Raw genomic sequence first — 15,070 nt, 5'->3', positions numbered from 1 at the left:
CCTTGCGAGCTAGACCCAGACTTGGCAGAAGTGAGTCAAGTGGCAGTGGCATGAGTAACGCTGCATCAGCACAGCTGTCACTCACTCCCTGCTGCCAAAAGCCCTTCCCAATTGGACTTGTAGCTCCAAATTCTGTGGTCCTTGGTAAATAGGGAAGACAGTTATAAAAACCAAGCTGTGTGGACATCTGCATCTGAAAATGCTAGCTGTTTTCTCTCACAAGTGCCTCTTTAAGAAGGATTCAGATGGGTCAGTACAGACTCCAAAAGGAATTTTATTATATGAAAAAAGGAGTGGAATCAATGGAAAAGTTTCTCTGTCTACGACATACCTTTTCATAGAGCAAATTCAGAAAGAGATGACTGCAATCAAATGGAAACTACAGACAGTTAGACCCAATTCCTATTAAGTAGGTTGTATGGTTCCAAGAGGAAGTAGTAAACATAACAAAGACATCTGTACAGGAGCTTACATGGGAGTAATGGTAGACTCAATGTCACTGTTAACAAGGGGGTCTCCTAGAAGAAAGTGAGAGACTCAGCATGGGAAATAGGCAGGGTCACCACCCCACTGGCATGACAGGCTCCTGAGATCAGAGAACTCCAGTCATGACACAGGCATACTCTAGCAAGTAGCCGCAGGTAGTGTAGCAACTGCAGCTGTGCAATTCTGGTGCCTCAGTGGGTGTTCCACATATTTCTTGCTTCTGGCATCTGTTTCCCTAGCAGCACTGTTCCTGCACTGGAGATCTTATTGTTGGGGTCTGTAGTAGGACTTCCACTCATTTTTAGTAGTGTCATGATTTCAGGAGTCATCTCTTTCAGGAATCTCAGGGGATTCTTGCTCTGCTTTTATGCCAGCAATTATTTTTGCTTAATGGTAATATATTTATTTGACTTGTCCAGGGCAAATAAAATGTTGAGCACTGTAAAAGGCAAAGTTAAATGCAGCCCTGGCCTAGTGATGATTACTGAAGTGGTCAGAGTTGATGATGTCCAAAGCTTCATAGAGCAAGAACCACGGGGAAGACAGAATGCCAGGTTATCTGAAGGCCAAAATAATGCCTTTTTGTAATTGTTATTTCCAATATGGGATCTTGATAATGTAATAAAGCTAACACATTTTTGGCCATACCTTTCCTTTCTTTATATGATTCCAAGTAAGAACTATTTAAGGACACCTTTGAAATACCTATTTTTCAAGTTACCTTTTCTTACTGACTTATCCAAAAATCGGAGCATCATATATTGCCCAGCACTTCTGCTCTAGGGGCTCACCATGTCAAGTTCCAAGAGTTTAGTCTAAAACAGCACAGGGGCTGAAGAAAGCATTTCACAGCCTTCACTGCAGCCCTAAAAAAAAGCATTGCCCGCAATCTGACACTGCAGAGACTCCGTTGTCCAGATGTCACAAACTTATGCTGGAAGTGCTCATCACTAGCATATGCCAAGGCATGTTAGCCACAAATGTAAGTTCTTAACCCTTCTCCAATAAGAAGCTAACACCTGCACTGAAATAATAGGAACTAAGAATTGCAAATCTGTAGGTTAATGTCAATCTCCTGAAACCCTTTAAGATCATACTAAATCCAGTCCTCAGCAGCTTTCATTGCTTATTTCACTCTGTTTTGTTTTATTTTATTTTTTTTCCAAGTTGCAGCCTCCTGTTTATCCTCCCATTCCTGATATTATGGAGTCCTTTCCCAAATCCATTTAGTTAGTGAGTAATGCGCAGTGTTGTCTGGTTTTCTCTAGCATGTTAACAACTGTAATATTTCTAATTTCCATATAGATTTGACAGCTGAGGTATTTTGGCTTCCTCTGCTCCCTTACAGCTTTTGATTAATTAAATTTACCCCAATTCTGACCCCAGTTTCACTTTAACAGAAATCTAATTTAATCCTGAGAAATCAATTCCTGTGTAAGCGTTGATGTCTATAATCTATGGTTGGAGCACCATCAAGATTTGAATTTTTTGATCAGTGAGAGGCTAATGAGCATTCTAAATGTTCATTTCACACCATACATTTATTAAATGCACTGAGAGAAAAGAAAATTCCTTTTCCCCCTATGTAGTCACTAGTTCAGAGTTTTTTGTTAGTTTGGTAACAGGAAGTATGAAACTTGTCTTTCACCTAAATGAAGCTGAGAATTTTTTTTCCAGTTTGGCCTTTCTTTTCAGGATAAATTCCTTAAAAAACAGAGTGCAACCTATCATCAGTAACTACCACTTCTTTGTTAAACCAGAGCAGTTGCATGAATTCCTTTTCCTTTTATATGAGAGTAACAGACCATGCCTTGTTCACTGCCTTCCTTCACAGTGATATTTTTTTTATGCACAAAAATCCTGAAATTATTGTGGGTGGATGAGCTGTCTTAAAAGAAAAGCCTACAATGTTTCCTAATCTTAGTCACAACAATAGCATAGTCCACATTAAACACTTTGCATTGGAGGGAGGGAAGTCTTCCTTCATCTTCTCCTTTTTATCATTGCATGACGTGTAGAGTTTCTATTAGTGATGGAGATCTCATCATTCTTAAGTCATGCAAGAAAAAATTTCTGTCTCTATTTGAGGTGGAACATGGTGAATACTGAAACATACTGAATGTGTGAGTGAATTACTGCAAAGATGACCCTATATTTACAGATGAATATGAAAATTCAATGCATACCTCAAGCTTGCAAGCTATTAATAGACATCCGTCTTTCCTCTTCGTTTATTCTTCGTTAATAGCCATTTATTCTACACGGCTATTCAATAGCTCTATTTTTAAGAAAGGTAATCCTACAACTTTTGTTTTTTTGTCAAGGAAGTGTTAAAAGAAGGGTTTACCCCCAACTGATGCAAACATGAATCCCTCACTTTAGAATGAGAGAAAATTGACAGCTTATATTATTTATAAATAACCTAACTTATATTTAGGGTTACAGAAGGGAAGCAACCAAAGTCCCATTAGGGTCTACATAGATTTTGTGTTTCTATTTTGCAAGCACATATCAAAATCAAGATTTGCTAATATGGTTCCCAAATCCATATGCAACCATGAGGCTCTCAGGGCAGTGAATGCTGTTGACATTATAGAATCATAGAAGTAGGGTCGGAAGGGACCTTCTAGATCTTCAAGTCTGACCCCTCTCAGGGCAGTGACTGCTGTTGACATCCTTGAAGTGGCTTAACTGCTGTGTTATTGGAGCAGGTGGCCAGGACACCTGGGGAGGTGCCTTACCAGACATGTAGTGTGCATGAACCCTGAAATGAAATTCTGAGTTTAAAACAGATCTAAATCACAAGCTCTAGACCTTTTCTTACTTCTACCCAGGTCCTCCTTTAATTCAACCACTTTTCTAAATCATTTCTAGACTAGCCTTTTTTCTATTTTTAAAAATATTTTATTTGTACTGTAAAGTAACAACACATTAAATATTCTTTGAGCCATCTGTAATGCTAAATAACAGCTATCTATATTTTGAAGAGGATAGTGAAACATTTGATCACATTTAAATTCATAAAAGCCTTGCAAACAAGAATAGCTCTAGCAGCAAAAGATGAAATTGTAGGTTCAGAATTTGAAATCTACCACTGCACATTCTTACTGGGAATTGGATTTGATGTCACTTCCTATCTATTAAACTATTCAACAATTTGACACACTCAAGACCTGTTAAGACCTAGAAAATACATACATAGCAAAATTTTAGGAATGTGGTACTTTGATATCCACTTTACTTTTTACTCCTTTCCACTTTACATAGATAACTTAAACAGCCAAAAGCTCTATGTGCTTAAGGGATCTAAATATATTTGGAGATCTCTGGTTACATTCACTGTGCTATTAGCAGGATGAAGAGTATGTGAGGAGCCAGAACTTTTACTCTTTCCACATCTCTTACATTGATCCCCTTAACAAAAGTAACCATAGACTATCAGAATGGACAGCTCAGTCCAAGACAGAAGGATCCAAGGTTAGAGTAAAATAAAAGTTTATGAATCTACCAAGATCAAATCAGCTGCCTATTGATTCCTCTCTAGAAACAATTAAATGTGGTCATTAATACCCTTTTACCTCCCTAGTTGTCCATAAAGTACTAGGTTTACCAGGGTATGGAGACCAGTGCATTGAGGTAAGTGAGAAAACAGGTGACCCAAAGGAAGCACAGGCAGGAAGGGAGGAGGGGGCAACAGAGAAGGCCTTCTCATTCTTCCTGAGAAAATAGGGCAATCAGCTAGTTACTAGGTGTCTGTACATGAATCCATGGAGCCTGGGAAACAAGCAGAAAGAATTGGAAGTTCTTGCATAATCACAAAACTATGACTTGATTAGAATAACAGAGACTTGATCGGATAGCTCAGATGACTGGAGTACTGTCATGGATGGTATGAAGTGTTCAGGAAGGACAGGCGGGGAAGAAGAGTTGTACGTTATGCACAAGAGCTATATGATTGCTCAGAACTTCAGTATGAAATTGGTGACAGGTCTTCTGAAAGTCTCTGGTTTAGGGTTAGAAGGGAAAGCAACAAAAGTGATGTTGTGGTGGGGGTTTTCTATAGACCACCAGAGCAGGAGGAGGTGGTGGATGAAGCTCTCTTCAAACAGCTAGCAGAAGTTTCATGATCACAGGCCCTGGTTCTCATGGGGGACTTCAATCACCCTGACATCTGGGAGGGCAATACAGCAGTGCACAGGCAATCCAGGAAGTTTTTGGAAAGTTTTGGGGCCAACTTCCTGGTGCAAGTGTTGGAAAGGCCACTAGGAGCACTTCTTCACCTGCTGCTCACAAACAAGGAGGAATTGGTGGGGAACATAGAAGTGGATGGCAATTTGGGCAGCAGTGACCATGAGATAATTGAGGTCAGGATCCTGAGGAAAAGAAGGAAGGAGAGCAGCAGAGTAAGGACCCTGGACTTCAGAAAAGCAGACTCACTCAGGGAACTGATGGGAAGGATCCCCTGGGAGGCCAGTCTGAGGAGGAAAGGAATCCATGAGAGCTGGCTGTAATTTAAAGAAACGTTAACTGAGGGTGCAAGAACAAACCATCTGAATGCACAGAAAGCCTAAGAAATATGGCAGAAGACCAGCTTGACTTAGCATGTACCTCTTCAGTGAGCTAAAACACAAAAAGGAAACTTACAAAAAGTGGAAACTTGGAAAATGGCTAGGGAGAAATATATGAGTGTCACTTGGGCATGCAGGGATGAAATCAGGAAGGCCAAAGCACAGTTAAACTTGCAGCTAGCAAGGGGTGTGATGGATAATAATAAGGGTTTCTGTAAGTATGTCATCCATAGGAGGAAGTTCAAGGAAAGTTTGGGTCCTTTACTGGATGGGGGAGGCAACTAGTGACAGATGATCTGGAAAAGGCTGAAGTTCTCAGTGCCTTTTTCACCTCAGTCTTCACAGGCAAGGTCAGCTCCCACACTACTGCATCTGGTAGTGCAGTTTGGGGAGGAGGGGAGCAACCAACAGTGGCTAAAGAACAGGTTAGGAACTGTTTAGAAAGTGTGGACATGTTTAAGTCTATGGAGCCAGATGTGATGCATCCGAAGGTGCTGAGGGAGTTGGCTGATGTGATTACAGAGCCTCTGGCCATTAACTTTGAAAACTCATGGAGGCCAGAAGTCCTAGATGGTTGGAAAAGCACAAATATAGTGCCCATCTTTAAGAAAAGGAAGAGGGAGTATCTGGGGAACTACAGACTGATCAGCTTCTCCTTAGTCTCTGGAAAAATCATGGAACAGGTCCTCAAGGAATCCGTACCTAAGCACTTGGAGAAGAAGGTGATTAGGAACAGTCAGCATGGATTCACCAAGGGTATGTCATGTCTGACCAACCTGATTGCCTTCTCTGATATGATGACTGACTCTGTGGATGTGGGGAGAGAAGTGGACATGATATACTTTGACTTTAGCAAGGCTTTTGATATGGTCTCCCACAACGTTCTCTCAAGCATGCTGAAGTATGGACAGGATGAATGGACTTTCTGAGCCTGATGCTCCAGCCCATACCATAACTGGCTGGAGCATCAGGCTCAGAGAGTAGTAAACAATGGCTTGATGTTTAGCTGGCAGCTTGTATCAAGTAGAGTGCCCCAGGGGTCACTTCTGGGGCTCGTTCTGTTCAATATCTTCATCAATGACCTGGAAGATAGCATAGAGTGCTCCCTCAGCAAGTTTGCAGATGACATCAAGCTGGGGGGAGCAGTGGATATCCTAGAGGGTATGGCTATAGAGATTCAGAGATCGTGACAAATTGAAAGATTGGACCAAAAGAAATCTCATGATGTTCAACAAGAACAAATGCAAAATCCTGCACTTAGGATCAAACATCCCTATGCACTAGTACAGTCTGGGGACCAACTGATTGATTCTTCCCCTCTATTTGGCACTGGTGAGGCCACATCTGGAGTACTGTGTCCAGTTTTGGGCCCCCCACTACAGAAAAGATGTGGACAAATTGGGGAGAGTCTAGGAGAGAGCAACAAAAATGGTTAGAGGTCTGAGGCACATGATTTCTGATGACAGACTGAGGGAACTGGGCTTATTTAGTCTGGAGAAGAAAGGATTGAGAGCGTGTTTAATAGCTGCCTTCAGCTAGCTTAAGGGTGGTTACAAAAAGCATGGAGCTAGACCAGGGGTCGGCAATTATTTCAGCTGGTGGGCTACTTAATGAGTTTTGATGAACTGTTGAGGGTCGTACACATAAAATCTTTCAGAAGAAATCATTTTAACAAGTTATAGATGAAAAATAGTTCATATACTAAAAATCCAACATCTACTATAATACATTTTAACTTTATTTAAAAAATAACTGTTGCCTCATTTATATTTTTTGGTGTAGTATATATAGAGGTGATTGTATAATAGCTCAAAATAAAATCTTACAATATATTATGTGTGTTGGGGGAGGGTGTGGGTTGAGAGTGTGGGGGGCTGCCTTCAAGGAGCCTTTAATAGGAGCCTATCTGAAGGGTGGTTCTGAACAGGATGGAGCTAGACTATTCTTAGTGGGGGCAGATGACAGAATAAGGAGAAATGGGAAGTTACAGCAAGGGAAGTTTAGGTTAGATATTAGGAAAAAAACTCTCTCACCAGGAGGGTAGTAAAGCACTTTAACAGGTTACCAAGAGAAGTTGTGGAATCTCCATCCTTGCAGGTTTGTAAGACCAGGCTAAACAAATTCTTGGTTGTGATGATCTAGTTGGGGATGGTTCTGCTTTGAGCAGGGGGTTGGATTAGATGACCTTCTGAGGTCACTAATTTTCTATGATTCTGTGAAATTATTTTTAATAGATTTCATAGTTGTTATTCTATGATTTGAAGGCCAGAAGGGGTTATTATAATTAGCTAGTCTGCTTTCCTGTTAGCCTGTTCAATTAGACCAAGTGAGTCATATGTCAAGTATGTTTGAGCTAGAACTTACCTTTTAGATGACATTAAGAACCAGCTCATATTCCCCCTTAGGCACCTAGGGCACCTTTACACGTGCTCCGGGGGTGGAGGGGTTGCACTTTTAGAGTGGTTCCGAGAGCTGCTCTTATTAAAGAGCTGCTGTGTCTCCTAGATCAGTGTCCCTTCACTTAAAAATGGTGATGGGGCACTTGAACTAAAGCTCATTCAATGAGCTTTAGTTCAAGTACCCTGCTCCCATTTTAAGCACCAGAATGCTGATACAGGGGATGAAGGAAGTTTCTGGAGCATGGCAATTGCATGCTTCAGCAGACTTGATTAATTGAGCCTGCTCCAGCATGCTGGAATTCCAGCACATCGCAGCAGCCTCAGCAATTGTGTATAGGCACCCAGAGGTACTATATTTATTGCGGTTTAACCAAAGTTCATTAATGCATGTGTAGGCACACCCCTAGGTGTGATCCTGTTCCACCTGGAATATTTAATGAAAAGAAAGGTGGGTCCTTCTCACTGCTTTTTGTGACTTAGTCTTAAGGCAAAAATCGTGGCAAAATTAGGTTGATGTCATATACTTGGACTTCAAAAACCCTTTGACCTAGATCTAGTCTCCCATGATGTCCTCATAGCAAAATTGGGAAAATGTGGCCTTGACTACTTTACAGTGTGGTGGCTAGGTAACTGGCTCTGAGGTAGGACCCAGAGAGTAGTGATAGATGGAACTGAGTCAGCATAGCAGAAGGTAACCAGTGGCATTCCTCAGGGTTCAATACTTGGACCAATGTTTTTCAACATGTTCATCAATGATTTGGATTTGGGTATTAAAAGCAAACTGGCAAAGTTTGTGGCCAACACCAAATTATAGGGGAGCATGGTTATACTAGAGGACAGGCTGGCAATACAGGCTGACCTGGACAGGCTTGTGAGGTGGGCAGATCTCAACCTGATGACATGTAATATGGAGAAATGTAAAGTGCTCCATCTGAGGAAAAATATTCTGTAACACACTTACAGGTTTGGCTCTGCTATGCTTGCCAGTACCACAACTGAACGAGACCTAGGTGTCGTAAAAGACCACAGAATGAACATAAGCCACAAAAGCGATGCTGTAGTTGGCAGTGCAAATCAAACATTGGCATGCATCCACCGAGGCATCTTGAACAAGGCTAAGGATGGCATCCTCCCACTGTACTCTGCCTTGGTGAGATCACAGCTGGAGTACTGCATCCAGTTCTGGGCACCATACTTCAGAAAGGATGTGGAGAAGATCGAGAGAAGTTCGAGAGAGTCCAAAGGAGGGCCACACACATGATACAAGGTCTAGAGAGCAGGTCATAGGAGGAGAGGCTGAAAGACTTGGGACTCTTCAGCCTGGAGAAGAGAAGACTCAAAGGGGACTTGGTGGCAGCCTATATGTATACTGGGGTGTACATTATGGCCTGGGGGAGCATCTGTTCACCAAGGCCCCTCAAGGGTAGGTGAGAAACAATGGGCACAAACCCATTGAAGATAGCTTCAGACTGGACATAAGGGAAAACTTTACAAATTGAGTGATGAGGGTCTGGAATAGGCTCCCTCCAAAGGTAGTACAGTAACCCAACCTGGCGTTCTTCAAAAAGTGTCTTGATGCCCACTTTGCTTGGGCCATCTGACTCCAGCAGTCTTTCCTGCCCAAATGCAGGGGGCCTGGACCCAATGATCTTGTAAGGTCCCTTCCAGCTCCTAACATCTATGACACTATGAAACATCAAGAAGTTTGCTTGGTATGGAGAGGAATCAAACTTGACTGTATTATGCATAGTAATTGTGTTTTGCTGTGTTTGTGGAATGCTAGTGCTGTCAGTGGTTGTGATGTTAACTATGCTAAACAATGAAATGTAAGCAGAACTTCTTAATAGGCTATAAAATAGCTGTAGAGTGGCTACAGGAAATGGTGCATCATGTGGAGCATCGCCTCCAGGACCTCAAAGAGTCTAGCTGACATCTGACGCTGAAGAGAGAATCTCAGACTGAAGCTTGTGTACTGGCCAGATGTACCCTGACTCTGTCCGGCTCTAGGACTGGTAGGTAAAGAATTGTTTGCATTATTCTTATCTGTAATCACTGTGTATCAATAACTTTCACCTATTATTGAATGCAGAAGTCGTGGTCAGTTTGAGGGTTTGGGTCCACGTGAAACAAGGTATCTGGGTCATAAATCCAGTGGCAGATGTGGTGACTCCACTGGGATGGGGATGGGGATGGTGACTCTGACTCAGGGACTGGGACCTGGTCTAGTGCCAACAATTGGTGACTGGAACTTTGGGACTGGGACTTGAGGGCAGTAACCTGACTGACCAGGGAATTAGTTGATGCGGAGTGAACCTCTCTAGAGGAGTCAGCCAAGACTCATTGTGGGGTGAGGCTGTGGAAACATGGGTGGAGACCAGTTGGTAAGGTAAAGTAGTATAGTAGTTCCAACTAGGCCTGTAAGCTAAATAACCAGATTTGTGTCAAAGTTTTTTGTGCAGAAGGTTGGTTTTTTGTACTGTGAGTCAGGCAGAGTAGTGTACAAAGGTAGAGGTGTTGGAGGCAGGAGCAGCAGCTTTGGGGAAGACAGGGTCACAACCTGATCTCAGAGTGTGCCTGAGGTCTGTGGTTTGGACAAAGGTACGTGCTGTGGTCCCCTTGGGTTAAGTAAAATAACCTCTATGCTGGAAAGACTGTGTCAATGAGAAGGGAAAGAGTCCTTGGGACTCTGAGGGATTTGTAAGTGGCTACAGGAGAGTGCTGCTTTTGTGTCATTGGTTACAGGACCAGTGTTGTGTGTTTGCTGGAGTACAGGCAAGCCAGAATGTTAGCCAGGCAACAACAGCTTCAGGGAGCTTGGGCACAGTTAAATGAAGAGCGGGAAGTGTTCAGTCCTACCTTGAGATCAGGGATGGGGGATGTGAAACAGATACCTTGTGATCCTGTGTAACTCTGAGAATAGATAGCACCACAAAAAAATTGATTTTTGGAGGTGTCTTATCATCCTGTGTAGCTAGGAGGGGACATGGGAGAGATGAGAAATATAACTGGACACCTGCATATTCTTTTTGCTGCTTTGGTTTGTTGTGCTAGCATGCTTTTCTGTTGCAAAGCAGTAATGGAGGATGTGTGCATTGGTATTGGAGGTGAGGGGTGACTTTGCTCTCCACCCTTCAAGAATAGAGAGGCTGATCCTAGAAGGTAAAGTGTTAACAGCTTGTAAAGGCAGGAAGGTGTTTACAAAAACTCAGAGTGCAGTTGTATAAACAAAGGGTGGGAGTTTTTTTGGTTCCCCCCCTGCAAGAAGTTATTCTGAGGCAGAGTAAAATAAAGTGAGTCTTATCAGGGGGGCCTGTTTTCTTTTTTGCAGACATAGGGTTTTGAAGTTCTTTTTAGGACTGGAAGGTTTTCTGAAAGATTGTGTGTGATGTAATAACAGACTGCAAGGACAGTAGCTTTGCTGTCAGAGAAGAGACAGAGCTTTGCTGGATTGGTTTGCTGAAAAAGCAAAGCCAGAAAAGGACATTGACAAGCACAGATTTTGAAGCCTGCAGCCCAGAAAGGATATGGTTAAAGCAGTGACATAAAAGTTATAAGGGTCTGTCAAGGGAAAGAGAGGCTGGAAGTTAAAGGACACCCATAGAGTGAATGTTAAGATCCAGAAGAGAATGTAGAGACTTCAAAGAGCTGCTTGAGAGTGAGACATCTATGAAAGCTTGAAAGAACAGACCCACAGAGTCTGGAGAGAGGGACTGAAGAGCAGGGCCCAGTCAAAGGTTGTGAGAGCATGGAAAGCTAGGAACTGACAGTTTGGAAGGTGTGTGAGGCAGAATCAGTGACTTGTGACCCAGGAGGGGCCAGGAGAAAGTGCAACCAGATGCTTCCAGAGGCTCGAGGGGAGCTGAGAGAGAGAGATCTGATGAAAGGCCTGACGGCTGAGGATCAGTGAGGCTACCGAGCCAGAGATCTGCACCCCAGGAGAGACAAGTGTTAGCAGGGCCAGATGCCAAGGTCTCATGGCCCAGGAGTGGGGTCAGGACCCAGAGAGGGGTCAAAGTCCAGGGAAACACAGCAGGAGACCAAAGGGGTGTGGGGGCCTGTAGCCCAGAGGGGTCTGGAAGAGCCCTGAAAGACCAAGGGGTCTTGCACTCCAGAGGTGAGGCCCTAGAGAGGTAAAAATGTTGAAGGAGATGACTAAGACTACCAGAGCTGAAAAGTCTGAGAACTCAGCTAGCCCAATAAGATGCCAGGGAGCCCAGAAGTGAGAGACTGTGCCCATGAGGGGTGCAGATGACCAGGACAGGAGATCCTGGAGATTGCTCCTGGGTAAGTCCTGAAAACTACACTCTCCTCAGACTGGTTAATGTGGTGGAGCTACTTGTGGCAAGGTAGTCTCTACAAAATGCCACATGTTGCCATCCCAGGGAAAGGCGAAAATAGAGTGCCTGAAAATCCTAGCTCCCTCTGTCTTGTGGGTCACCCTTTGACGGGAAAAGGCTAGGGGAAGCATACCTCTATAGAAAAGTCCTTGGTGAAGGCCAGGGAGGGAAATTGTGTGGCAGGGTGCACCTTGGAGTACCTGTCACTTTGAGAAGAAGGGACTGCTGAAAAGGAAGCCTCTGCAAGAAGCAAAGAAGGAAATCTCTGAATGAGCTCCAACATGGCAAGGGCCAGGGCAAAGCCAGCCACAGTGTACAAGCTGAAAGAGAACTAACCTAAAGGGGGTTGAGCCCCTCCCTTTTTGTATTTGTGTTTTGCAGGGTGTGGACCACTGCTGAAGCATCAAGAAGTTTGCTTGGTACAGAGAGGAATCAAACTTGACTGTGTTATATATAGCAATTGTGTTTTGCTGTGTTTGCGAAATGCTATTGCTGTCAGTGGTTGTGATATTAACTATGCTAAACAATGAAATATAAGCAGAACTTCTTGATAGGCTATGAAATAGCTGTAGAGTGGCTACAGGAAATGGTGCATCATGTGAAGCATCGCTTCCAGGGCCTCAGAGAGTTCAGCCATGCCAAAGATCAAAAAGGCCGGATTGACCATTTGTTTTTATTGTAATTCTTTTGTTTGTTTTCCTGTGTTTTGTTTTGTTTTGCTTGTGCTGGATATGTATTTTTTGCTTTTTACAGTAGAAATCATATTGCAATGTAGTTTTATTAATTCCCAGTATTTGTGCAGAGATCTGGAACAAGAAGTAGAATGGTGGGATCTGATGGAAACCAGGCATGCTGCTTGTACAGGACAGGTCCAAGCCTTGGCAGTTCTCCAGCCTCTGACAGAACGGAAGGAGCACTGGTAGTGCTATGATGGCACCAGCATCTGGTTGCGATGATGACAAGGAAAGTATTGCCTATTGTCCAGGAGGGGTAAAATTGCCAGGAACAAGTTGGGTCCCGAAAGATTCTGACTATGGGATGTTTATCTGGTCTAAACAGCCATCCTGGCAATCAGATAAGGCACTGATTGCTGAACAGATTGCTACCTGGAATGCCGAGTAAAAGGTTTAATAGCATCTTGGGCTGTCCCAGAAGGTCTGTTTAAACCCAATTGGCTAGAACTCAGTTGCCAGGTTAGGGAATGCTGAGGCTAAAGGCCAAGTCAGAATGGGTATGGGTGATGTTTGGACAATTAAGGGTTCATCACAATGTCCACTACTGGAGCACCTGACCACAAATGCCGTCATAGTTTTCCTGCAATGACTGGTGGAGGTCATGAACGTTCCAGGTAATTCCCTTGATTATGCTCCATTTATGATGTGAAGGTGTAGACCTTCAAGAAGGAGACTGATGGCTGGATAATGGTAGTTAGAAGTTTGCTTTTGGGAACTGACTTGGAAGTAAAGTAGGTATGTGTTAGAGCACTGGTGCAGGGCAACAGCAAGATTTAACTGATTTGTAAAAGCCTGTTTGTGCCTTCAAGGCCCACTGTGTCTGACACTGGCAAGCAGCAAGTGGACACACAGGCTGGGAAATTGAAGGCATTTACCACGCTGTTCCATAACATGAGATAATGTGGCACCAGGTTACAATTACCCAAGTGCAAAGCCCTTGGGATTTCTGATTTTGGGGAACAGACCACATTAAAAGAAGACCAGGAAAACCCAAATTAGTATGTGTGCATGTGATGGGCATATGAAACAAAGGAATATGCTCACAGGACAGAATGTGGAGAGTATCACATCCACAGAGAGACCCATCAGTGTTGTCCAAGACGAAGAATCATCAAAGAGGGGAAAAGGCACAAAAGAAGGTATTTCAGACCAGCAAAAGGTCCCTCAGAGGGGAACCCAAGGCTACTATGAACAGAGGGCACACCACCAGTGTGTCTCACCCACCCCACTGTGGGGTAGGGGGAGATGGGCTTCAGTCTCCAACCTCCAGGCTGCTGATATCTGACATTGAAGAGAGTACCTCAGATTGAAGCTTGCATACTGGCTAGATGTACCTTAACCCTGTGCAGCTCTAGGACTGGTAGATATAGAATTGTTTGCATTATTCTTATCTGCTATCACTGTGTGTCAATAAAATTCACCTATTATTGAATGAAGAGGTCATAGTAGGTCTGAGGGTTTGGGTCCATCTGGAATGAGGTATTTGGCTCCTAAATTCAGTGCTAACACCTTCTTTTGGATCCTTTCTATCATGCACACATCATTTCACTCATGCATTTCATTAACACAGTAGACCAAGTTCTGGTTGTAGTTACCCACATGTAAATATAAATCAACTTTACTTAATTAGTAAAATAATGGATTTTAAGTCCAGAAGAGATCATTAGAACTATTTCACCTGAATAACACATAACTTAGAATTTTACCCAGATTTTCCTAATAAAATCCAGTAATTGCTTTGATATCCAAGTTCCAGGATACAAAACATTTTTTTAAAAACATGGCAGCATGTTGAGAGCACCTTCAGAAGGTGTCCCCTGCCACCAAATGTCCATGGGCTAAATCCAAATGTTCTTAGGGCTATAGGTTGCTGACTCCTATTTTAGGCTATTGTTATGAACTTCTATGTATATATGCATACAAGACAACAAGGGCAGTTGCATGAAAGAACAGTTTCTTAGAAGTCACTGTATAGTTATTGACATTTCTTGGGATTTGTGGACAGAACCTCGTTCATATCTGGGATACTACTTAGGCATTTTTTTCTTAAAGCAATCCAAAGTTCAACTGAAGACTGGTTTCAGGGTAGCAATTTACAGTAGAGTGTTGGCCACTGTGGCCTTTCTGCTTCACCTGTGGCAGGTTAGAGTGTCGTATCTTGGGTTTTTTATCAGGGTTGACTATAGTTCTGTTAAGAGGTTAGACAATGGATTTGTATAGGATGGTTTGGATAGGGATGATCTTGGCTCAGACAGCAGGTTGAACTAGATCTCTGGGGCTCTGTCTAGATGAGCAAGGGTGTGCACTTGCAGTGGCAGAAATAGTAGCAGCAAAAATTTGTGCTCTTACTTAGTTTCATAGTTTCATAGTTTCTAGGGTTGGAAGGGACCTGAGCAGATCATCTAGTCCGACTCCCTGCCATGGCAGGAAAGAGTATTGGGGTCAAACGACCTTAGCAAGGTGTTCATCTAACCTCCTCTTAAACACCCCCAGGGTAGGAGCCTGCACCACTTCTCTTGGAAGTTGGTTCCAGACCCTAGTCACCC

The 15,070-nt window shown here is 43.1% G+C and overlaps 1 long non-coding RNA gene across 1 annotated transcript in view; it reads left to right on the top strand.

Moving 5' to 3' along the window:
- The first annotated feature begins 11,949 nt into the window (after nt 1-11,949).
- LOC109324941 overlaps nt 11,950-15,070 on the top strand; it is an 11,730-nt gene continuing 8,609 nt past the window's right edge. The window contains exon 1 of the long non-coding RNA XR_002105049.1: nt 11,950-12,284. This is a non-coding gene — a long non-coding RNA (uncharacterized LOC109324941). The remainder of the gene's footprint in view (nt 12,285-15,070) is intronic.

Source organism: Crocodylus porosus, unplaced genomic scaffold (genome assembly GCF_001723895.1).
Source record: "Crocodylus porosus isolate Cpor-Errol unplaced genomic scaffold, CroPor_comp1, whole genome shotgun sequence".
NCBI classification, from domain to species: Eukaryota; Metazoa; Chordata; order Crocodylia; family Crocodylidae; genus Crocodylus; species Crocodylus porosus.
This window is presented reverse-complemented; position numbering and strand designations above follow the sequence as displayed.